General features: G+C 43.6%; 1 protein-coding gene across 1 annotated transcript in view; it reads right to left on the bottom strand.

Annotated features, from left to right (window-relative positions):
* LRRC20 (leucine rich repeat containing 20) overlaps window positions 1-27250 on the bottom strand; it is a 1555127-nt gene that overhangs the window by 21385 nt on the left and 1506492 nt on the right. The window lies entirely within an intron of this gene.

Below are 27250 nucleotides of genomic sequence, written 5' to 3'. Positions count from 1 at the left end.
GGCAGGCGGGAACTGACCATACATAAGGACCTCTGACTTGTCCTCATTGCACTTCAGTTGGGCAGGTGCAAGCCACTGAAACACAGACGTAAGACATTTCTGGGCAGTTTCAGTCGACAAGTCAGAGACTTCCAGGTAAATAGGAGCTGGGTATCGTCAGCATAAGCTATTTGCAGCTTGAAGGTTGAGCCCCAGCACACAAACGTATTTTGTGCTGAAAAACCCTGAAGATGCCCAAGCTTTTCTCTAAAAACATTGGGAAATTTCTCTTTGATTTGACACTTAACGTCAGTACTGAGGGGTGTGCCCCCTTGAATCATGTTCACCGTATCCTTCAACAGGATGGGAGTAACACTACTTGGGTCAAGCATAACACACAAGTCACCTTGGTGAAACCAACTTATTATACTGTCTCCTTTTTCAGAGCAATATATTTTCCCAGATGCATAAAGCTGTTTCTACTCAATTAAAACTAAAAAATAACCTTGCAAACATATTGGTTCCCCACCATAAGCTAAATGATTCAAATCAGGTTTGTGTACGGAAATCTTGCTTGCAAGCTTATTTTGAAAAAATAGCTTTGAAGTAACCATAATTTTAGCACCCGAATCAAAAAGAACCTTAGTGGACTCTCCTTTCACTAAGATGGTATCAACAGGACATGTTTTACACTTAACCTCAGCACTATCAACTTAAACAACAATTTGCCCAACAAAATCTTCTTCAACATCCTTTGTTTCAATGCACTTCACATTAGCAGAAGTTTTTTTAACATTTTAAACATACTACTTTTAACGCAGGGCAATTCTTGTCATTTGCCAAATGCCCAGGCTTGTCACACCTGTAACTCATGCGGTAAAGGTGTCCTGCAATGCAGATGTCAAGATTAGGATTGGGCGAAAGGTTAATTGCAACATCATACTTGGTGTCATTGTCGTAATTTCTCTAAATAAAACGGACCCAAAATGACAGAGGTTATGTCATTTTGCCACTCCGCAGTTTCAGAAGGAAATTTAACATATGAACCTCATGTTAATCTTCAGGCCCACTTGCTGTGCAAAGATTTTAAAAAAATAAATCGTTCCTGGCATATGCCAGTGTGTGTGTGAGAGCAAGGTTCGGCATAGCCAAGGTACCCAGTGTAGAGTTTAAGGTCCATCTTATGCCTCTGACATGGTCTTCTATTCTACATTGCATCTCCCAGTCAACTAGGTTGAAGAGCAACACTGACATCACACATTCCTGTCTCACACTGGTCTTGACTTCGAAACTATACTCACTATTTCCCAACTTGCAGATACATTTACCATAGAAACTCTTAATAAGGAGAACTATCTGCTGCGGTAGGCCATAGGCCCTCAGTACGTACACAGTGCTGTGTCACAGTGGGTACTGTCAAAGGCTTTCTCCAAATCAATGACGTTGATTCATAGTTGTTTCTGTCACTCCATGCACTGCTCTATGATGTTGTGTAGAGTAAGGATCTGATCAACACACCCTCTGCTTTTGCTGAAACCAGCCTATTATTTTCTTTACTGCTTCTCCACAGAATCAGAAATGATTTTCGCCAAGAGTTTTATCATGAATGACAGAATTGTGACTCCATGTCAATTGTTACAGTTTGCTGAAACTCCCTTCTTTAGAATGTTGACTATGATGCCTTGGTTTCAGTCATCTGGTCCTTTCTTTGCCTCCCAAATTGATGTAAACAGTGGTTGGAGTATCTAAGTTGATGTATGAGTGTCTTCATTGAACATTTTTGCATTCAGGTTGTCTTGGCCAGGAGCTTTTCCAATCTTGAGAGCAGTGGCAGCTGGTGACATTTGAAAGTGGTGGGGTGTAAATGGTCTGATGAGTTCCCTGTGATGAGCGAGCAGAGCGAGCAGGCCCGACCGTCATAAGGAGGGTTGGGGGCGTTTTCACTGGTGAATATTCTGAAACAAGGAGTGGGCAAATGGTGCATTTTAAAGCGAATTTGAGAAGGCAAGAAGGTTAATAAAGCAATTGTAGTTATTACATCATTAGGGCACAACTGAGTTTAAGCCTGTAACGTGTGACATAGGCTGATACTACTTTGCATATTATGAAGTCTTTGGTGGTCTTTTAATAAAAACACCTCTATTCTGAGAGCATCCACGCATGTAACAGAGGGACCAATGGCAGCTGCCCAGGCCCGGGTAGGTGGGACCATAGGGAGAAAATATTTACAAAGTTGCACTGTGAGCGAATGAGAATGGCCTGCTCACACTGTTTCCCTCCGAAAAGGTTTGAAAGCCCTCCTCTTCAAGCAGTTGTGTAACAAAGGTGCCATGCATATTCTAACTCATCAACTAGAAGGGGTGGGGGTGCAGGGAGGGAGCACGAGAGAGTGGTAGGCAGAGAGACAGTAAGAAAGAGAGCGCAGTGTGTGTGTGTGTGTATGAGGGAGAGAAGGAGAAAGCAGAGGGAAAGCGGAAGAGGGGAGAGAATTACTGAGAGAGAGAAGAGGGCCTGGAATCGGAGATAGCTACAGAAGTAGAGAGGAACACAGGGAAATCGTACGTCTCAGCGAGGATGGGCGAGTAGAATGAAAGTGCGAGAGAGGGAAAGAGTTGAAGACAGAGTGAAAAAAGTCATCATTGTTTTCCTAGTGGAAGACTGGTGTACTCAGCAACCAAACTGGTCATGTAGGCACACTATTTCTCTCCTTGCTACACTATCACTATCACTGTACCCCATGTTTTCACCTGAAATGTTCGGCGGTTTGCTTTGTTTTACATCGTATTCATTTATTGTACTTAAGTGAAAAGCACGCCAGTAGATCAGTTTACCGTGGATTATTCATCATCCCACTCTGTAACTCAACCACTTAATACCTCAACAATGTCTATTAGTTTGTGATTTTTATATAACGCAGAAATGGCTAAAAGTTAAGAGTTCAATGAGTAACAACCAACACAGGAGTACATTGCAAATACAAAAGTGGGAAAAAAACTTAAAGCGGACATTGAAGAGTGAGTTGTAGAAAAAGATTGAACCTAAGTGTTTTACTAAGAGAAGAGCTTTGAGATTTTTTTTTAAGCTAGCATGGCATGTGGTCATACTGAGGGCCGTAGGTAAGTGGTCCATGTTCTTGTGGCTTGTTACGAGAATGGCTTGTTCAAGTATTGTTCTCTTAATGACTACAGTTGGATTGGACACTCTAGAAGGTGTTAGATTTCCCTACGGTTTGACGCTTCTGAAAGGGCCTTAGGGTTGTGCCACAGTCAGCCACAATGCTTGCAACAGGTCACTCCGCGGTTGGAAATGTCACTTGGTTGGAGCCAGAACTCTCAGTGCAGGTAAGAGGGAGTTTGTTACATAAATGGGCAGTGAATGTCCAAGAAGGTTGTTATCCTGCTGGATTGTGCAACACGCTACTTTCCCTGATTGGCAGCTTGCTAACATAGACTCGCAGTTTTATTGCTCTGTGATTCCTTTGCTATTTCTAGAGTCGCAGGTACTCTTTGTCAATGCTGGAAGGTTGAAATGTTAAGTTGGACCATTCATTAACAAATACAAGCTCTATTTTTAGTTCGAGCATTTGAGACCTCTTGTATATACTTTAGTGTGTATATATATATATATATATATATATATATATATATATATATATATATAAATATATAATAATTAATATATATATATATAATATATATAAATATATATATATATTATATATATATATTACCTACTGGCGGTCGCCAGTAGGTAGTTATAGTTAGGATTGGCTACCATAGGAAGTTCCGAACATTCTATTGGGAATAACTTTGGCGCCGATTGAGGGATCTGCCTGTTAATTTCGTTAAAATGGTCTCGGTGCGCTCTGCTCCTTCCCTGAATGTTTTGGGGGGATTCGTGAAGTGGGGGCTGAGAAAAAAGGGGGTCCCAAAACGTGTTTTCTCCATGTTAATTTCCATAGGACGGTCTGAAAAGTCTACAGCCCGAACCACTGAACGGAATTACGCCAAACTTGGCAAAATTGTAGGGACTGGTACGCAGAAGTGCCTTTGCTATGTTTGGTGAAAATTGCTCCAGTGGTTTTTATGAAAATTAACTTCAAAAACACATATATATCTATAGGCGCGCTGCAGGCGCTCTCCGGTGCGCGTACCGGGGAGCGCACCCGGCGCGCTATGGGAGTGCGCAAGCGGATAGCTGATTGGCTGTCGGGTGTCTGTCAACATTCTAAACAGTCCGGAGAGTCCGCCATCTTGTGTCTCGGGAGAATCGAGACACAAGAGGTGAAAAAAGAAAGGGGGATTTAATTAATAGGGGTTAGAGTAGACACCCCCTGACCCCCTAGGTTGTCTGAGGAAAGTCTAGAAGGACCTTGAAGGGCTAAAAAAAATGTTTATTTTTTTTAAATTCGCGGGGTAAGCGCTGCCGGCGCTCCCCGGTACGCTCTCCGGTACGCGCACCTTGAGTGCATCACGGGGAAAAACAGTGTAAAAAAAAGGGAAAAAAAAATGTTGAGTGTTTAGAGGAAAGTGATGCATTGTTGGAGTGTGTCACAAAAATGATGCAACTCCAGTAATGCATCCTTTCACATGGGGCCAGTCCTACGACCCTTTCTTGTGTCAATACACCCCTTTTGTATACATTACACCTGACGTAGGTATAATGTGGCGCAGGGGTTTACAAAGTGACGCATCTACCTAGATGCGTCACTTTGTAAATATGACTCAATAAGGTGCATTTTTTACAGCACTGGTGCGTCACAAAAAGTGACGTACCAGTGGCGTAAAAGTGATGCATGGCCTTCAATCTTCTACGCATTATGTCGCAAGTACTTACAGATACGTCAGTATTTCAGACGTATCTGTAAGCGCAAAAGTGATGCATTGCTGGAGCGTGTCACAAAAATGATGCAGCTCCAGCAATGCATCCTTTCACATGGGACTAGGCCCATGTGAAAGGGCCTGCATCAGTCTTAGGTCTGCTGTGATACAGGCGCAAGATTTGGACGCAACAGCGTCATAAAAGTGACACAGTGATATCTCTTAGATTTCACTGCGTCACCTCTACGACCTTTTGTTGCGTCAATACAACCCTTTTATATATATTATACCTGACGTAGGTATAATGTGGCACAGGGGTTTACATAGTGACGCATCTACCTAGATGCGTCACTTTGTAAATATGACTCATTAAGGTGCTTTTTTTACAGCACTGGTGTGTCACAAAAAGTGACGTACCGGAGGCGTAAAAGTGACGCATGGCCTCATAAATGAGGCCTTCAGTCTTTTACTCTTATTTTTTCTTTCACTTTCTCTGTTTCGTCACTGCCTTACTTACCTGGTCTCACACTTACTTGTCTTTTTCCGGTCTGTGTCTCCACTCTTTCCAAAACATCATTACTATTTGCGCTATGGGAGTGCGCAAGCGGATAGCTGATTGGCTGTCGGGTGTCTGTCAACATTCTAAACAGTCCGGAGAGTCCGCCATCTTGTGTCTCGGGAGAATCGAGACACAAGAGGTGAAAAAAGAAAGGGGGATTTAATTAATAGGGGTTAGAGTAGACACCCCCTGACCCCCTAGGTTGTCTGAGGAAAGTCTAGAAGGACCTTGAAGGGCTAAAAAAATATATATATTTTTTTTAATTCGCGGGGTAAGCGCTGCCGGCGCTCCCCGGTACGCTCTCCGGTACGCGCACCTTGAGTGCATCACGGGGAAAAACAGTGTAAAAAAAAGGGAAAAAAAAATATTGAGTGTTTAGAGGAAAGTGATGCATTGTTGGAGTGTGTCACAAAAATGATGCAACTCCAGTAATGCATCCTTTCATATGGGGCCAGTCCCATGTGAAAGGGCCTGCATCAGCCTTACAGCTGCTGTTAAGCAGGCGCCAGATTTGGACGTAGCAGCGTTATAAAAGTGACGCAGTGATATCTCTTAGATTTCACTGCGTCACCTCTACGACCCTTTCTTATGTCAATACACCCCTTTTGTATACATTACACCTGACGTAGGTATAATGTGGCGCAGGGGTTTACAAAGTGACGCATCTACCTAGATGCGTCACTTTGTAAATATGACTCAACAAGGTGCATTTTTACACCACTGGTGCGTCACAAAAAGTGACGCACTGGTGGCGTAAAAGTGACGCATGGCCTCATAAATGAGGTCTTCAGTCTTCTACTCAGGGCCTGCATCAGTCTTACGCCTGTTGTGATACAGGCGCAAGATTTGGACGCAACAGCGTCATAAAAGTGACGCAGTGATATCTCTTAGATTTCACTGCGTCATCTCTACGACCCTTTCTTGTGTCAATACACCCCTTTAGTATACATTACACCTGACGTAGGTATAATGTGGCGCAGGGGTTTACAAAGTGACGCATCTACCTAGATGCGTCACTTTGTAAATATGACTCAATAAGGTGCATTTTTTACAGCACTGGTGCGTCACAAAAAGTGACGTACCAGTGGCGTAAAAGTGATGCATGGCCTTCAATCTTCTACGCATTATGTCGCAAGTACTTACAGATACGTCAGTATTTCAGACGTATCTGTAAGCGCAAAAGTGATGCATTGCTGGAGTGTGTCACAAAAATGATGCAGCTCCAGCAATGCATCCTTTCACATGGGACTAGGCCCATGTGAAAGGGCCTGCATCAGTCTTAGGTCTGCTGTGATACAGGCGCAAGATTTGGACGCAACAGCGTCATAAAAGTGACGCAGTGATATCTCTTAGATTTCACTGCGTCACCTCTACGACCTTTTGTTGCGTCAATACAACCCTTTTATATATATTATACCTGACGTAGGTATAATGTGGCACAGGGGTTTACATAGTGACGCATCTACCTAGATGCGTCACTTTGTAAATATGACTCATTAAGGTGCTTTTTTTACAGCACTGGTGTGTCACAAAAAGTGACGTACCGGAGGCGTAAAAGTGACGCATGGCCTCATAAATGAGGCCTTCAGTCTTTTACTCTTATTTTTTCTTTCACTTTCTCTGTTTCGTCACTGCCTTACTTACCTGGTCTCACACTTACTTGTCTTTTTCCGGTCTGTGTCTCCACTCTTTCCAAAACATCATTACTATTTTCTTACCCTTCCACACCCCTGTTCCTTTACTACATTTTCTTCGCATATCCACATTCCCCATGTTCACTCTCCTTCTCCTCACTCTCCTTCCCCACACTCACCTTTTTTCACTCCCCCTACTTCACTTCCCTTCTCCTCTCGTCCCTTTCTGTGCTTTCTTACTCATTTTCCTCTCCTTTATCAATGCACTCCACTTCACTTACTCTTTTTAATTTTTTTAAGAACATAGCTCTTTGATGAGAATTGGAGTTAGTTCTGAAAAGAACTTTTTTTTTCTTCTTTTTCTTTTTTCAGAACAGGAACAAAAACAGGGAATGGGAAACTGCTCAACAGGAGCAAAAACAAAAATAAAATTTAGCGCTGGGAACGGCAGCGATGGTTCTCCAATGCTCGAACCATGAGCAGAACACTTTGTTCTCCATAGCAAAGTAGCTGATCACAGTCTCTGCATTTAAGGACGCCTATGTTAAAAGCAGGCTGAATATTCGGAACCAGCTCTTGTGGTCTCCCCCTCACATATGTTGTTGGTCCTCCGGTTGATGTAGAGGCCCCATCACTGGGAACCTCTTGTGTCAGAGCCCTGACACTCTCCCGGGCAAAATTCTGGCGGTGCCTCCTCTCCACATGGCGAATCATAGTGGAGTTCCCAAATGAATATTTCTTTGTGGGGTCACCCAGTGACAGGACTGTGTGACAGATCCTGCACTCCACTTTTGGAGCATTTACCTTCTTATGGTCATCAGGAATTGAAAAAAACTTCCAAATAAAATGTTCTTTTACTTTTGGTTGAGGAACCTCTTCATCAATAAATTCATTGGTGTCATCTTCACTGCTGGGTGGTCTGGCAGCCATGATAATCCAAGATATTCAAGAAAGAACCGAGAGCAAAAAGGCAGGTCTTGCATAACAAAAGTGAAAGAAGAAGTGAAGGAAATGTTTGGAGATTTCATTCTTTGTAAAAAAAACTGTTAGCAAGCAATGAAAAGAGTTATTTTAAGGTCACATGACTTCGCGCGCTTACGCTGCGCACACCGGAGCGCTTACACGGCGCAAACGTATGCGCTTCCGGGGTCGCTTACGCGGCACGAACGTAGGCGCTTCTGGGGGCGCTTACGCGGCGCGCAAGAGTGACGTTTTGATAGCGTTACGGAAATGAAAATTCATTTTCATTTCGTAAATTATAAATATTGCTTTAATAAGTATGGTACTAAATGTCTTGCGTTATTACATGTGAAACCACCCCTGAGGCGGAAGCCGGGGGCTGTATCTGACTCGCAGCACTATATTGTTCATTGCACCTTTTTAAAATTGTATTTCGCCTTCATTTGGAGCAATTTGCACACGCTCTTTTTAAATTGACATTTGTGTGCTTATAGATCGTGTTTTTTAAGACAACACCTTCCTGGACTGACAGACATTGCCTGACCGGCATTCACACCCTGTACAGCCGATTTGGACGCTGTTGGGACCGTGGGTGGACGCCATTTTGGGTGAGGAAGGGGTAACAACGCTAGTCGCCGCTGCCTCCCGCCCTCCCTCACTATTGAGAGAGCGAAATTTGAATATAAAGTATATCGTAACCATATTTAGACGTATATGTTATAAACGTAGGAATGAAATACATGTCGTAATGTGAAGTTGATGACTATAGCATAAAGTCAATTAAAATGATATCATGGTATAGGAAATGTATAACTGTATTCACTTTAGAATGTATTAGATTTAGAAGGCCGTATACGTAGTGGGCCAATGTAGAAATGCCTACGAACAGTAGAACGTGCAGAGTAGAATTCAAATACGTGTGTAACTTTAAATGCAGAAACGGCGAGAAATGTAACATGGAGAAATGTGCAAGGAGCATACACATAACGATGTAATCAATGAGAATAAAGTTATGTTCCATGTATAGGGTTTATATTCTATGTATGAAATTATATTCTGTGTGAACTTTATATTCTATGTAAAATCGTATTCGTTTAGAAGAAACGTAATTGCTAAAAGCGTTCACATATAAATGTATGTTAAAGGTTATACTGTGTAGAAGAAGTTTGTAGGAATGCTGGAAGAGTTAGGTCATTTGTGATTGTAACTTGACTAACCAAGGGTTCGCAAGAGTGTAGTCCAATGTATGTAATTTAGTGGGCTCACAGGAGTCGTGAACAGTCTTCACATGAAGGTGCGAGCCGAAGAGTCTAGCGTTTGTTAGATTTAAGGTGACAAATGTCGAACGAAGTTTATTGCCTAAACATGAGAGGAGGCGATTGGAATTTGAGCTTTGTTTTTGAATGACCATTCACAGGATCTCGTAAGGTCAGGGAAGAGTAGTAATGTTAAGGTCTTGTTTAAGGTTATCTGATTTTGGATGAAAGTGTCAACTAAAAGTCGCCAATGAGAAGATGAAGATGACATCTAAGGAGAAGGGTCAACCTAACGGACGACGCGAAGAGATGAAGCAATGGAAAGAGCCAGAAACTGACATCATCGGGGAAAGTCCGTGGTGGGCGTCAAGGGGCGTTCCACCCACACTGTGATTGTGTATTTTAGGGACAGCACCCCGGGGAGAAGATAGCAATTGGAGATTAGGAACAGCGAGGGGAATTGCTCAGAGCGAGGCAAGGGTAGATGCCTTGAGCAGATGCGCTGAGAGAGATCAGAGCGCAAGGGAGCAGTAGGCCGAGGACCCTTAGAAGAGCGGATGGGTAGGCAGAGAGGGTACTGCTTCTTAAACTTAAGTTACCTTTAGAGGTTAAGAGAGTTTGAACTTCTTTGGAAGTCAAACTGCTGACACCTTTTTAGGGAAGAAACTTGCGAAGTAGGGATGTCACCTAGTATAGAGTAGGGACAGATTTAACTTGATTATTTTCTCTTTCTGTAGATGACGCAAAGGAACCACTCTACATCGAAGCTTTAAATTGCTGAGATTGGAATTGATTTTGTATTCTTTGTATACTTTGAGATTTATCCGGAGAGGATTGTAAATTGCATTCAATTTTGATTTTATATAAAAATACTTAAACTTTATCAGTTGTAAGTGGTCCTTCAGAGTGGCGTCATTTAATGGGGCGGAACTAAACCTGTGTGGGGGTGGTCTTTTACTCAATGACAGATACGAGCGGTCCAAAAATTACGAATGAGATAAACTATTAAATTGATTATAAATTGATACCAAAATCTCATTCCCCGCAGTTGGTAGCAGAGTAATGATGGTTATCTTCTTGAGGAAGACAACCTAGGCCAGGTTTAGTTTACCCCAAGGTCCCTAGTCATCAACGACCAGAAGAAGAATCCCTGCCGAAGAAGGTGCTGACGGTGCGTCGAGAGAAAAGCAGCAGAATCGGTCGAGAGTGAGTATAAGGGTCATGCGTTGTAAGATTGCGGTGTTTTATGTTGTTCCTGTGTTGTAATGTCAAGCGGAGTTGAATGCCTGTAGTGTGATTGAGGGAAGGTTGTGAGCGCGCGCAACCGGATAAAATCTTATGTCCAGAGGGCTTAAGTGGTTCGGGTGTATCGAACACCCAGAGTAATTTGTCTACCATTTAATGGGGGTCATGAGGTACCATTGATCGCCCACAGACCGATGATAGGGGGAGCGTTTGAGTGAGTGTATGAGTAAACGCATGCTGGTCGTACGTTTACTGTGTGTAAGTAACCTATCAGTTGAGGTGAACGTCTGACCGTACGAGGAAAGACGTCTCGCCAGTTGAGGTGACAATTACAGTTAGACTGTGGCCGTACAGTCAGAGAAAAGTGATCGCTTGGACGGAAGTAGTCATTTTTCGGCGTATGAATGAAACGCATGTGAGATCGCGAGACGAGTTGAGAAACGAAGGAAATTGCTGCAGAGGGAACAAGTGACGTCAGCATAGAGTCGCGCTGAGATTGGTCAGTCGGCGTAGAACAGCGTTGGGATAGGCTGACTAGCGAGAGTCGCACCGGGATTGGTGGTTGTCATCAGGACGTAAATAAGGAAGAGAATTAATAAGAGGAAAATCGTAGATCATCAAAAATGAAGTGCTTTAAGGGTTTAAGAAAGATCTTTAGGAAGAATAGAAGAAACTTATATGCTGGAGAAGAAGCTCCACCAGAAGGCACACCAGCGTATCATATGGCAGTAAATGTAGGCTTACACTCGATATTATGGATTTCCGAGTGGAATAGGCTAACAGAAGGAGAAAAGGAATTGACGTTTCCGAGATTCGGAACGTTTAAGCTAGACGTGTTGAACCAATTGAAAGCGGTAATGCTTGCAACAAGACCTCTACCGAGGCCGACACAATTCGAAGCTCTTAGTGCATGGTTTAAAGCAGCACACGCAAAAGGCGTAAAGAGGCGTCAAGAAAGAGTGAGACGATCAGTAAAGGCATTACAGGATGCTAAATGGGATGAGGAAGCTAAGAAGTGGAGAGTGCAAAAGATAGAAGCAGACAAACTGTTCACCATGATAGAAGCTACGGGAGAAAAGAAACCCCTAGAAGAGGAAGACGAGGATAGCGAAACGGAAGAAGAACTGTTAGAGAGACTGTTAACAGAGAGACCGCCTCCGTACAGCGGTGAATCTGCAAGTCCCATATTACAGCAAGGGGACGGAGCTAGATGGGGAGAATATAAATCGATCCCAGTAACAGAGTGGGACTCCAACAAGAGTGAGGAAATACCCCAAGCTAGTTCCGAACAGAGAGTAGTGGGAAGATTCGTGGTCCAGAAGGTGCCAGAGACGCAATGTGCGAGGTCGTACCAAATGCCAGACGCTTTACAAGTACCTGTTACCATAGGCCCTATTGTGTCAATCTACAACCCAGAGGGGGTCCAGCAGGAGGAACAGGCACGATGGGACAGGGAAAGGGCAGAGATGGAGAATAGGAATACCACGATGAATCCTCAAAGACAGAGATTAGCACCAGTGAGTCGGAGTACCCCATTAGATTCTGCAACGGGTCCCTGGATAGAACAAGAGGGTCAAAGAGGATCGATGGATTTGAGGGGACCAAAACCGAAATCCTATAAGGAATTAAGGGAATATCTGAAAGAATGGGACACTGCTGAGGAGGCTAGGAATAAAAGTTTAGAAACAGGAGCTGAATGGAGAGACCAGGATAACAAGGTCCTCTCTCATTGTGGAGCTGGCGAAAGCAGCCCAGAGTGGGAGAGAGGGAGGCAAGGAAGCAGAAGAGATAATTGTCCTACTATTAGTGGCAATAGGCAAATGTGCGATGACAGGAGTGCAGGGTGTGGCGAAGTGCCTCGCGTCACCTTTAGTGAGGGAGAACGAAGGACGCAGGAATACCGAAACACTTTCAGATGCACACACCATACTCCGGATGAAAATGTTCAACATTGGAATCACGGAAACATGGAGAGCCGCGAAGCGTCTCGACATGCATCCGGTGATAGTGGACGAAGTCATGAGAATTTAGGGAGTCGCGAAACGTCTCGCCATACATCCGGTGATCACGAAAGAGATCGCGGGAGCATGGAGAGCCATGAAGGACCTTATCGTCTGTTAAGTGATACCAGACAGCAAGCGAGTTACAGTGGTTTAGAACAGCACGGAGGATCTTATCTTGTGGCTGGAGAAATCGAACCGAAAAGACGGAATGTAGGATTGAAGGATGGAGTATTGTTCCACCACACCCCAAGGGAAGATGGAAAGGCTTGGGATTTAGAGAGGTGGGAACAAAGAGATGGAAGAAAAATTCCTCATAACTCACCTGTGCTCAGGCGTAGGGCGCATAGTGGAGGAGAGAGGGATGTAAGAGAACAACCTAGGACAGACGTACTGAAAGCCGAAATAAAAGCAAGACGCATAGATGTAATGAGTTTAAAATCAGACTTAGATGAAATAATTGACGGCACAGTGACAATCGAGAGGTTAGAGCTGTACGCTCCAGATGAGATACTGTTTTTATCCAAGGATGTTACTCGAAAGGCAAGAGCAGCTCATGAAAAGTTATCTGAACTGGCTGACAAGTACATGATAGACATATCACGAACTAAAGCTTTGCAGCCCAATCATAGGCTAAATTGCACAGACCTAGATTTGGATGAACGAAGAACGATTGGACTGAGAGTACACATAAGGGAATTGGTCATGTGTATTAGAATATGGAGAGATCTGGATAGATGGGAGGAAAGATGGTCCAAGAAGGGATCTGTCAGACGGAGTACACTTGTGAAGTCTCAGAATACAGACCTGATGCGAATGGAAGCTTTCCCTTTGCGAGAAATCGCGAACGGAAACTACGTGCATGTACCATGGAGTAGGGGGGATTTAGCGGCATTCACTAATTCCTTCCCGAAACTTAGAGAAAATCCCGTAGAGTGGTACAAGCAGGTAGAGAGGTTCGTGAAGATCTCTAAGGTTCTCTGGATCGATTTGAACACATTGTTCGATATCGTAGTACCCGGAGACTTGTGGACGGCATGCAAACTTAGTATTGAGTGGCCCACTTGTGAGCCTCAGAGAGACACACAGACAGGTGGTCCATCAGACAGAGTCATGGAAAAATACGAAAGGGTAATAACATGGCTGAAGGAGAAAGTGCCGGTGCAAGACATAGACTGGGTTAAGATAGATCGAACAACTCAGGAGCCTAAAGAGACAGTTCACGAGTTCTATGAGAGGTTACTGAAAGCATTTAAACAGTACAGTGGATTAGACGTAATGGATCCTAAGGACATAGGACAGTTTGTGTCAAAATTTGTTCTCGGACTGAGACCAGACATAAGCCTAATGATTCAGCAGCACTTGATCTGTTGGCAGAACAAACCTTTAGACGAAATTCTGAGGTATGCTAGATACTGTAGCGATGAGATAGACTCGAAGGCAAAGAAGCTCAAGGAAAAGTTAATGCTGGTACAGATGCAAGCAGCTGGAAAGGGTGGACAGCGACAGCAGGGAACAGGAGCGCAAGCGAAGAAACAGAATAATCAGACCAGAGAAGAGGAAGAAAGACCGAGACCGAGAATGGATATCGCGACACTGAAAAGGACAACCAGGTGTCATCAGTGTAACGAGGTGGGACATTGGAGACGCGAGTGTCCTTACAATGTTGAGACAGGGGAATTAGAACAAGAAGAGGAGGAGGTTCAGAACAACGTGGTTAAGGGAGCAACAGTCCCGAAGGGAAAGTTTATCAAAGGGGGGACTCAGACTCCTCGAGCCCCGTTTCCTCAACCGCCTCGAATTGCGAATGGAGGGAAAACCTATAGACAAATGCCATTATTCGTAGGAGGAGAGGAATGCTACTACGTTGATCCTCTTACAGGGCAACGAGTGAATAGGGAAGAAGATTGTACTTTAGGAGCAGCCCTGGAAGTAGATCAGAGAGGACCATATGTAGAAGCTGAAGTAGCTGGATGTCCTACAACCTTTTTGGTGGATACGGGAGCCACTCGATCCACGTTGAGATCAGCGGTAGTCCCAGGTCTGCCAATATCAGGAGAAATGATTCAGGTGGTAGGAGTCGCAAATAAGAGGATGACGAATCCTCTGACGGAACCAGTGTCAGTAAAGATAGGGAATTACAGTGACGAACATCAGTTTGTAATCTGTGATTCTAGTCCGGTGTGCTTGTTAGGAAGAGATCTGTTGTGTAAACTGAATTGCACAATACATTGCACACCTGAAGGAGTAGAAGTACAGACTAACGATGAAGATGCCGATTTCAAGGTTGTGAACTCGCAGGAATGTGTGGAATTATATCCTACCTTAACAGTGGAGGAGCTTCCACAAGACTTGAGGGAGAAAGTGTCAGCTGAGGTGTGGGATTTTACTGGAGAAGAAATAGGCTTGATCAAAGGAGTCGAACCAGTAAAGATCTTGGTAAGACTCAATGCTGAGTACCCAAGGACACCACAGTACAAGTTGACACCAGAGACGATTGCAGGAATAAAGCCTGTGATCGAATCCATGATTAAACAGGGAATACTGAAGGAGATCGTGGGTAGTCCATGTAACTCACCGATTATGGGTTTACAGAAACCTAGTGGAAAATACCGAATAGTGCAGGATCTTCGAAAGATTAATAATATTGTTGTCTCATGTTGTCCAGTGGTACCGAATCCATCAGTGATATTATTTCAGATACCGTTCCAAGCTGAATGGTTTACCGTGATAGATTTGTGCCAGGCTTTCTTTTCGATTCCTTTAGATGAAGAGAGCCAGTATCTTTTCGCTTTTAAGCTGGAAGATCGCGTTTTAACATGGTGTCGTATCCCTCAGGGGTATACAGAAAGCCCATCGATTTTTAACCAGCTTTTAAAGAGAAATCTTGAAAGTCTAGTGCTGCCCAAGAACTCAGTTCTAGTCCAGTACATAGACGACCTCCTAGTTGCGTCAGAGACAGAGGAAGCTTGCAGAGAGGACACCATAACCTTGTTAAATCACTTGGCCGAGAATGGGCACAAGGTGTCTCCAAGTAAATTGCAATATTGTAAGACTGAAGTGCAATACTTGGGCCATAGGATTGAAAAGGGGAAACGGAAGGTGTCTCCAGACAGAATAGAGGCGATTATGAAAATGAACGCGCCTACAACACAAAGAGAGGTCAGGATGTTTCTAGGTATGGTCGGTTATTGTCGACAGTGGATAGCCAACTTCTCACTGAAGGCAAAACCGTTATTACAACTGACGCACAAAGGAGTGAGTGATCCGGTACCATGGGACAAAGACTGTTTGATGGCGTTTTTGCAGCTGAGGGAGGACTTGTGTCGTGCCCCGGCTTTAGGAATGCCTGACTATACAAAACCATTTTTGCTTTACTGCTGCGAAAGAGAGGGATGCGCTTTAGCAGTTTTAGCTCAGATCCACGGAGATGCGCGTAGGCCAGTGGCGTATTTTTCGGCTACATTAGATCCAGTAGCCGCAGCGTTGCCCGGATGTCTCAAATCCGTAGCTGCAACGGGTGTCAGCATTGAAAGATCTGAAAGCGTGGTCATGGGACATCAGATAGTGGTGTACGTACCGCATTCTGTGGAATTGTTAATGACCAGGACTAAGACTCAGCATCTGACGAATAGCAGGCTCACACGCTACGAGCAAGTCATACTGGCTGCCGAGAATGTGACCCTAAAAAGATGCTCTGTCTTGAATCCTGCAACTTTGATGCCACTTCCGAATGAAGTGGAAGATGAAAATTGTACAGATCATGACTGCCTCGATGTGACTGAACTATGCATCAAACCGAGACCCGATATCGTAGATGAGCCATTGACTGACCCTGACGAGATTTTCTTTGTTGATGGTTCATGCGTAAGAGACGATATCGGTCAGCTGAGAGCAGCTTATGCAGTTTGCACGATTACCAGAGTTATAGAAGCCGCTTGCCTGGAAGGAGTACACTCCGCACAGGTAGCAGAAATTGTGGCTTTGACTCGTGCTTGCTTAGCAGGCGACAAACTTCGAGTCACCATATACACCGATAGCCAGTATGGTTTCGGGGTAGTTCACGATTATGGGCAGTTATGGTCTCAAAGAGGTTACATGACCTCCTCGGGTTCTCCCATTAGGAATGGAGAATTCGTGAGATTACTGTTAGAAGCATTGCAAGGTCCGTCAGCCATAGCCGTTGTCAAATGTGCCGCGCACACGAAGAACGTAGACTTTGTGTCGCAGGGCAATCGCTATGCTGATAAGGTAGCGCGTTATTGCGCAGAGCAAGGATATTCTCACACTGATGTGAAAGTGGGGGGAGTACAGGAAAGAACTGAATTGACCATGTTGTTAGACACAGTGGATACGTGGGACGAATTAAGGAGCCTTCAGGAGAGTGCACCAGATGTGGAGAAAAAGGGCTGGGAAACAGCGGGTTGTGAGAAAAGCGAAATGAATTTTTGGGTTTCTGCCGATGGGAGAGCAGTATTACCAAATGAGCTTGTTAGTCCAATGGCAAGGAAATTACATGGATCAGCACACATAGGGAGAGATGCCATGGTGAGAGTATTCAGACAAACGTGGTTTAATCCTAAGTTTAGAGTAGCGGCAGAAGCTGTATGTCAACGATGTGCGATTTGTCAGCAACTAAACGTGGGAAAGAGAACACCAGTTACATTGAGTCACATAGGAAGGTCTGGGGGGCCTTTCAATAGAATGCAGCTTGATTTTATAGAAATGCCTCCATGTAACAGACTCAGATACGTTTTAGTGATTGTCTGCATATTTTCTAGATGGGTTGAGGCTTACCCTACACGTAGATGCGATACACTTACAGTAGCAAAACTGTTACTTAGAGAGTTAATACCGAGGTTTGGGGTGCCATCCTCTTTGGAATCGGACAGAGGAACTCATTTCAATAGCGAAATAGTGAAGATGTTGTGCTCAGCTTTGAATATTGATCAGAAGCTACACTGCAGCTATCGACCAGAAGCTTCAGGGATTGTAGAACAAATCAACAGTACAATCAAGTCCAGACTGGCTAAAGTTTGTTCATCGACATCCCTGAGTTGGCCAGACGCACTTCCAGTGGTTCTTATGAGCATACGTAGCACACCTGATAGGAAAACAGGCCTCTCTCCACATGAAGTGCTAATGGGGAGAGCTATGAGATTGCCATCGGTTCCGACTGCAGCGCTAGTAAACATCACAGACGACTTGATTTTGGACTACTGCAAGGGACTATCTGATGCCATTAATTCTGTGTCCCTCCAGGTCCAGGCTGCAGAGGTTCCATCAGCACAAGACCTGTGCCATGACCTGAGTCCTGGAGACTGGGTCCTGGTGAAAAAGCATGTCAGGAAGAACTGCTTAGACGTGCGCTGGCGAGGACCGTTTCAAGTCATACTTGTCACGAACACAGCGGTGAAGTGTGGAGGCCTGCCAAACTGGATACATGCCTCACACACCCGAAGAGTGCCAACACCTCTAGAAGAAACAGCTCCTCTCTCGAATGAGAATCCAGCGGAAAACGGAGAAGCCACAGAGGGGGAATGCCAAGCTGTGGAGGTGATCGAAGAGGCTGAAACTGTGCTAGAACAAGTCGACGAAGGTCAAGACACTAGCGAGACCGAAGTCGCCTCAGGAGAAGAGAGTAACTGGGAAACTGAATCGGATACCGAACAAGCTGAGAGTGACCAAGAGACTGGTCTAAGAACAAGGAGCAGAAGAACAAGGAGTGAAGAAGCCAGTTGGCCGGAGAGAAAGAAAAGGCCAAGCTCGGAAGAAAAGCAAGAAAGAACTCTTGTCCCGATCGCTGAAGAATCGGATCAGGAGGAAGAAACGACTGACTCAGGAACTGAGAGTCCACGAAGGTCGAGAAGGGTACGTGTGCCCTGCAGAAGGTACGCCACCCCAGAGTGGACTTATCTAGCAGATGTCTTGGGGACAGAAATCTGGGAGAGTGAAGAGTGTGAAAGTAATCGATCTCGATCCATTTGTGGCAGTGGAGATATGGATGTTGACGCCTGGACTCGAGACTGAGGGGTTACTGACTTTCACACTTCCCATACCCCCATACTTGAGTCGGATTAAGGATTTAGTGTTGAACAGATTACAATTTCCAACTTTTGGTCAGCAAATATCAGAGGAAGAAGACAAAGTCATTCGTTTTGAATTATTGGAACTTGTTGCAAGAGCTGCAGGTGCAAGAATAATTGTTGATGCATAAAGACTTTTGTATATAAGTTATAAAGAAGAAGATAACCTAGCGCCGAGTGGAAAGAAGAATAAAATTAGGGATTACATTTAGAGGACGGAGAAGGGTTAGGGTTGTCTGTTGTTAAAAATAAAGAGACACTGTTGCGAAAAGAGACTTTGTTGATAAAAGAGCACTTTACAAACTGAGAAGAAAACAAAGCAAACAAAGGACTGAACTGATAAACTTTTTCGCAAAAGAAAGAGTCACGCTGTTTTGACGACATGGAGAACGGCAACCCAAACCGAAAAGCCAAATGTATAGTAGGTACACTTATAGCGATAGTGATATTTCTCATAATTACAGTAGTGACTATATCATACATAATAGGACATGAAAACGATAAAGAAATAGCAAATGTAAAATTTGTAACGACTTTGAAACCTGCTCTTGTGGGAAAGAAGGAGGAGAGCAATGTTATACGTGAAAAGGCGTTACTAGCGGATGAAACTCGTAGATTACATGTAGATGAGTCACAGGGAAACTTTAGGTCAAACGCATATGCAAAACTATTATATGAATATATTGATCCCATGGAGGCCAAAGATTGCTACGTTTGTATGCAATTGCCGGCTTCTGTAGATGAGGGCATTCAATATCATCATCTCCCATTGACTTATGGGATAACATGTAGCTTACTGCTTAGTATATTTTATGGAAGAGAAGGATTCGAGTACTACTTTTCGAATTATGATTCGGTACTGCCTGAAGTCCCGAATTATAAGCAAATGAATAAGTGGGACTATTACAAAAAGGAGGATAGACTAGCCAAATTCTTTCTTCCTTGGGATACGTTAGATACATCATACGCACGCAGAAATAATCTGACTTGCAAGGTGTCAGAGGTAGAAAAGAAGTTTATAGGACAAGTAGATGACCGATACAGAAGGCAGAAAATTTTAAAAATGTCAGGACAGTGGAAAACTGAATGGACCGAGGAAGAGAAGGCACATAAAAAGAAAGGGAGCAATGGTCCAATAGCACTGGATAGAACTCAGAAAGGAAAGTTATGTTTAACACGAAGCAAGACCTATTATGAGAGTGAATTCGTAGGTGAAGTTAGTTGCGAGCACTCTTTTAAATTAGAGTACTACACGAAAGATTTTATGAAAGGGATGCAGGCTATTCCTAATGTATATTTTGTATGTGGGAGAAGTGCCTATGTAAAACTGCCTGACAATTGGTATGGTTCGTGTTACTTGGCAATTGTCTTCCCCAAAATATATCATGCAAAGGATTTAGCGATAATAGAAAGAAAGGCTTCGACAAGAATGGAAAGGGAAGTAGGAGAAGCAGAAGTAGTAGGAGACGTATTTGGAGCGATGTTTCCTATGTTGGGTTTAATACTTAACGATGTTAAGATCAGGAGACTAGCTACAGTCGTAGATAGATTATCTGCAAGTACTGCAAGGTCATTAATGCTAATAGAAGGTGAGATGCAATCGATCAGAGCAATGGTTCTTCAGAATCGACTTGCTCTTGATGTGATATTAGCAAAAGAAGGCGGAGTTTGCAAGGCTTTGAAGGTTCAGGAATGTTGTACTTATATTCCTGATAATTCAAAACCACTTGAGAAGGTTATAAGAAACATTACACAGATTCATAAAGAAATTGAAGATTTGACAAAAATAAATGTTTGGGAAAAAGTAGGTAATGGAGTAGGAAAAGTTGGGAGTTGGTTTGCTAATCTTGGCAAAAGTATTATATGGTATATAGTAAAACCTGTATTAATAGTATTAATTTGTATAATCTCATTGTTAGGATTTGTGAAACTATATAAATGGTATAGGACGAACAGGTTACAAAGATCGATGAAAGAGCAAGAAAGGAGATTAGCTGTTTTGCAAGATCAACAGTATAAAAGTTTGAGAGCACTTGAAATGATGAAAAGAGGAAATGATGTAACTAGTTCTGTATAAAGGGTTGTATTCAAATTGCTTTTAGTGATGACTCCTAAAAGTCATCAAAGGGGGGAACTGAGAGAGCGAAATTTGAATATAAAGTATATCGTAACCATATTTAGACGTATATGTTATAAACGTAGGAATGAAATACATGTCGTAATGTGAAGTTGATGACTATAGCATAAAGTCAATTAAAATGATATCATGGTATAGGAAATGTATAACTGTATTCACTTTAGAATGTATTAGATTTAGAAGGCCGTATACGTAGTGGGCCAATGTAGAAATGCCTACGAACAGTAGAACGTGCAGAGTAGAATTCAAATACGTGTGTAACTTTAAATGCAGAAACGGCGAGAAATGTAACATGGAGAAATGTGCAAGGAGCATACACATAACGATGTAATCAATGAGAATAAAGTTATGTTCCATGTATAGGGTTTATATTCTATGTATGAAATTATATTCTGTGTGAACTTTATATTCTATGTAAAATCGTATTCGTTTAGAAGAAACGTAATTGCTAAAAGCGTTCACATATAAATGTATGTTAAAGGTTATACTGTGTAGAAGAAGTTTGTAGGAATGCTGGAAGAGTTAGGTCATTTGTGATTGTAACTTGACTAACCAAGGGTTCGCAAGAGTGTAGTCCAATGTATGTAATTTAGTGGGCTCACAGGAGTCGTGAACAGTCTTCACATGAAGGTGCGAGCCGAAGAGTCTAGCGTTTGTTAGATTTAAGGTGACAAATGTCGAACGAAGTTTATTGCCTAAACATGAGAGGAGGCGATTGGAATTTGAGCTTTGTTTTTGAATGACCATTCACAGGATCTCGTAAGGTCAGGGAAGAGTAGTAATGTTAAGGTCTTGTTTAAGGTTATCTGATTTTGGATGAAAGTGTCAACTAAAAGTCGCCAATGAGAAGATGAAGATGACATCTAAGGAGAAGGGTCAACCTAACGGACGACGCGAAGAGATGAAGCAATGGAAAGAGCCAGAAACTGACATCATCGGGGAAAGTCCGTGGTGGGCGTCAAGGGGCGTTCCACCCACACTGTGATTGTGTATTTTAGGGACAGCACCCCGGGGAGAAGATAGCAATTGGAGATTAGGAACAGCGAGGGGAATTGCTCAGAGCGAGGCAAGGGTAGATGCCTTGAGCAGATGCGCTGAGAGAGATCAGAGCGCAAGGGAGCAGTAGGCCGAGGACCCTTAGAAGAGCGGATGGGTAGGCAGAGAGGGTACTGCTTCTTAAACTTAAGTTACCTTTAGAGGTTAAGAGAGTTTGAACTTCTTTGGAAGTCAAACTGCTGACACCTTTTTAGGGAAGAAACTTGCGAAGTAGGGATGTCACCTAGTATAGAGTAGGGACAGATTTAACTTGATTATTTTCTCTTTCTGTAGATGACGCAAAGGAACCACTCTACATCGAAGCTTTAAATTGCTGAGATTGGAATTGATTTTGTATTCTTTGTATACTTTGAGATTTATCCGGAGAGGATTGTAAATTGCATTCAATTTTGATTTTATATAAAAATACTTAAACTTTATCAGTTGTAAGTGGTCCTTCAGAGTGGCGTCATTTAATGGGGCGGAACTAAACCTGTGTGGGGGTGGTCTTTTACTCAATGACAGATACGAGCGGTCCAAAAATTACGAATGAGATAAACTATTAAATTGATTATAAATTGATACCAAAATCTCATTCCCCGCACTATTTAAATCGCTCCTGTGCAGAGTCACACAGATTACATGTGAAACCACCCCTGAGGCGGAAGCCGGGGGCTGTATCTGACTCGCAGCACTATATTGTTCATTGCACCTTTTTAAAATTGTATTTCGCCTTCATTTGGAGCAATTTGCACACGCTCTTTTTAAATTGTCATTTGTGTGCTTATAGATCGTGTTTTTTAAGACAACACCTACTTGGACTGACAGACATTGCCTGACCCGCATTCACACCCTGTACAGCCGATTTGGATGCTGTTAGGACCGTGGGTGGACGCCATTTTGGGTGAGGAAGGGGTAACGCGCTAGTCGCCGCTGCCTCCCACCCTCCTCTCCTCTCTACTATAAAATGTGCACGAATCCCCGACGGTGCAGTGGTCGGGCGCAGCGGGCGGGCGCAGCGGGCGCGCCGGTGGCGCGCCAAAGGCGCGCCAAAGGCAAGCCCGTCTGCGCCCGTCCACGCCAGGACCGGGCCCAGGGCCACAATCCCTGGTCCATCAGATACAAGTACGCTGCTACGCTACTCGGCTGATGACCTTTTACAGCTAAGACCTGCACAAACCTACGCCTGCCCCATATTTGACCCTAAATACATCGATACGAAGGTAACATCCAACTGCCCGCACTGCACCTTACCTTTACTTTTTCCCACCAGCAAAATAGGGGCCATACCCAATACCAAAACAAAAGCCAAGTTAATTACAACTGCACTAATTAACGCTAGGTCTCTTGGAAAACATTGTCAGGAGATTCAAGATTTGATCCTAGATAAAAATATAGATGTGTTATTTATAACGGAAACCTGGATGGACGCTGATTCAGGCCCAGATATAGTGATCGCGGTACCGCAGGGTTACACGATACATCGACTAGATAGACAGAGAAAAATAGGAGGAGGTTTAGCAATTATTCTTCGCGATAACTTTTCTGTTAGAACCTTTCCGATAGCATCCAATTGCTGTGAAGCCCTTCAATTTGACATTAAGGTAACTCCTCCATTTACTTTAAAAGGAATACTCATATATAGACCACCCGGCCCGCGTGCTGCCTTTCTGGCCAACCTTAATTCACTGATTGAGTCTTTGGTGACAGAGGACTCCACGATGGTTCTAGGGGATGTGAACTTCCACTTAGAGAAATCGGAGGATACAGACTCCCAATCTCTAAGGGATGACCTAGACAGCCTAGGGCTGCATCAACTGGTTAATGCCCCTACTCATGAGGCTGGCCATACTTTGGATGGCATTTTTTCCAACATTGTAGGGATAACAGTCCATGACATCCTTCCCCTCACATGGTCCGATCATCATGCCATACTCTGCACCCTTCCCATTACAGGACCCCCCCTAACCAGACAAGCTCATTTAAATCACGAGCCCTTCAAAGTATGGAAAGATATCGATAATGAAGCTCTTACAGACCTCCTGATCAAAACCTGCCCTATCATACCCCTGGAGCCCAATGATGCCGTAAAACAATTCTCTGACTGGATAGGAAACGCCATGGACCTCTCGGTTCCCTCTAAGATCTTCTCTAGAAATAGAAAGCTGCCTTCGGCTCCATGGTTCACAGAAGAACTTAGGAAGCAAAAACAAGAATCCAGAAAACAACAAAGATACTGGAGAAAGTCCTACGATCAAGCTTGCAAGCTCCGCTACAAGGAGACGCAGCTCATTTACAAAAAAATGATTCTAGAGGCCAAGAAAAAGTTTTTTGGAGATCAAATTGATAGTGCCAAAAACTCCTGCAAACAGCTATTCGAGGTAGTGAAACAACTGGCCGGGAAGCCCGCCGACACAGCACCTATTCCATCGCAGGCTCTCTGTAACTCGCTGGCAAACTTATTTTTCTCCGACATCTACTTGGAGTTCTCGACGAGCGACCTACCAGTTTCAACTACCACGCATACCTGTCCTTCCTCCTGTTCGCTTACTCAGTTTGAGGATCTTGAGGGGGAACAAACCAGTAACATCATGCAATCAATAAAAACAGGATCCGCCTTGGACCCCTGCCCACCCAAGGTCTACTTACCTATTATTGATACCATCAGCCCAGCTATTATGATGGTCTGTAATACGATAATCAGGTCAGGGATTCATCCAAATGCCCTAAAAAACACTCTTATAAAACCACTGCTAAAAAAAACAGGTTTAGAGAAAGAGCAGTTGAAGAACTATAGACCCATTGCCAGTCTGCCTTTCCTAGCCAAAGTGGTCGAGAAGGCAATAAATGGTCAGCTGTCTGAATATCTCGAGAAAAACAACCTGCTTGATGACACGCAGTTCGGTTTCCGGAAACTCCACGGAACCGAGACTGCCCTTATTAAGGCGGCCGATGACATCAGAACCATTAGAGACCTTGGAGGGACTGCTGTCCTCATAATGTTGGGCCTTTCAGCGGCCTTCGACACGGTCAATCATTCTGTCTTGATTGACCGTGTCGGAAATATGGGCATTGCCGCCAAAGCCAAAGACCTGCTGGCCTCATTCCTGTCTAGCCGTACACAAGCAGTGACGCTGGGAGATTTCAAATCACCGAACTTACCTTACCATGTGGTGTCCCTCAAGGCTCATCTCTAAGTCCGACACTATTTAACATATATGTGTCGGACTTAGCTAGGGTAATTAAATCATACCAGATGATCCTTACTTCCTACGCTGATGACACCCAGCTAGTGCTTGCCATAAACAATAATGGAGATCAGGTGGCAGCACGCTTCCAGGAAGGCATGTCAGCAATCAAAGACTGGATGCACACCAACTGCCTGAGGCTGAACTCCGAGAAGACGGAGGTGGTTGTCTTCGGAAAGATCTCCCCCCCATGGTCAGCAGACTGGTGGCCCTCATCCTTAGGAGCCGTACCAGTACCAGTAGCCAGGGCAGAAACCTGGGAATAGTCTTTGACGAGAAGCTCAACTTTATGGCACATGCCAACCAAACGGCGGCAAATGCCCACCAAAAACTCAGGCTTATCCGCAAAATTATTCCACTCCTTTCTGAAAGTGCTGGAAAAACTGTGGTGAGCACCCTCGTGCTCTCCACTTTAGACTACTGCAACGGCCTATTTGCTAATGCACAAAACCGGGTACTCTCCAAGCTGCAATTGATTCAAAATGCGGCAGCAAGAGTACTATCTAGGACCCCGAAATTTAAATCTATCAGTCACACCATCAGAAACTATCACTGGTTAACAATCCGGAACCGTATCAAATTTAAATCCCTCTGTTTGACTTTCAAGGCCATTCACAACCAAGGCCCAATGTTCCTGCGAGAACAGCTCACTACCTACTGTCCATCCAGACAACTGAGATCTATGTCACAACACCTTTTGGCAGTACCCCGCACCAGGACAGTCACTTGGGGAGACAAGCGCTTCACAGTGACAGCAGCCAGACTTTGGAACTCGTTTCCGTTCACAATCAGATCTTGTCATTCCCTGCTCCAGTTCAGGAAGCTGCTGAAGACGTGGTTGTTTAACCAGTAGCGAGTCCCATCTACCACTGTGCAGCCACTTACAGAGATCCTAAGAGTAATCTAAGCGCCAAGACGCCCACGGGCAAACGTATGCGCTTTATACATTTCAATAATAAATAAAATAAATAAATTATTTACTTTTCATACATATTTTTTTAAACGGACGCAGAAATAGCGCTCCCGGTGCGCTCTTGGAAGAGCGTACCGGTGCGCCATCAGTGATGTAATTTACAATGTCATCAGTGATGTCATCAGTGATGTCACTGACCATGTCATGAATGATGTAATATGTGACATCATCAGCAGTGGATTGCGGGCGCACGAGTTATAGTGAGTCCAAATAACTATAACGTTGAAATTTCAATGGTTTTGTATGAGTAAACTGTTCAGCTAACTATAACTGGTGTGAAACCTATGTTTTTTTAGTGAATATATATATATTTATATATATTTATACTAAAACTAAAATTGCAAATGTATTTCATAAACGCTAAAAAACGACCGATCTCAACAACACAGATGGGTGATCATGCTCAGCAACTGTCAGTGGCTAATATGGAGGTTCTGCGGGATCTAATAGATCTGGAACAAGAAAATATAGGCGAAGGAATAACACCCAGTGGTGCAGCTTCCTCATCAGAAATTAACATCTGCGCCTCAGTCAAAACTAACTTTAAACCCAAGTCCCAATTCATGCCAATAATGGGTAAAGACAATCTTGATTTATTTTCAGACAACGTCATTAAAGACCTAAAAAATCTGTCCCTGCAAAGCACAAAAGAATATTGGCAAGAAAATCAAGACCACAGAAGGAAATACAACAACCTAATGACAAAGATCAAATCTAGATCAGATGTGGTAGTCAGATGGTCAGACAAGGGGGGCAACGTGGTTCTGTGGCCCCTCCAAATGTACAACCAGGAAGCCCTGACTCAACTTCAAGACAAGGATTGCTATATAAGGGTGAGCCCTACTCACAATGTAGGCGTCCAGGAAAAGTTTCATAATGAGTTGTATAGATGGAAGGGAATGGGCCTCATCAGTAAGGACGAGTTCAATTACCTAAAAAATGACTATCCGATTACACCTCAACTGTACTTAATACCCAAGGTTCACAAAAACGAAAAAACACCACCTGGGAGGCCGATAATATCAGCGATTGGCAGTTTGTTTGAAAAAACGAGCATCTTCATTGACTCTTTCCTTCAACCAGAAGTCAAAAAACTCCCTGCCTACATCAGAGACACAAGTGATTTTCTGGCAAAAATCTTTGATATTGACTGGCATTACAACTATAGGTTCATGACACTAGATGTCCAATCACTTTACACCAGTATCAGACACCGAGACGGCCTCAATGCCATGAAACACTACCTTGGAAACAGACCCATTGAACTATATCACCACACACAAATGTTATTGGAAATGGCTGAGTGGTGTCTGACAAA

This window comes from Lissotriton vulgaris, chromosome 5, assembly GCF_964263255.1.
Source record: "Lissotriton vulgaris chromosome 5, aLisVul1.2, whole genome shotgun sequence".
NCBI classification, from domain to species: Eukaryota; Metazoa; Chordata; class Amphibia; order Caudata; family Salamandridae; genus Lissotriton; species Lissotriton vulgaris.
Note: the sequence above shows the minus strand (reverse complement) of the source record. Positions and strands in the feature narration are given on the sequence as shown.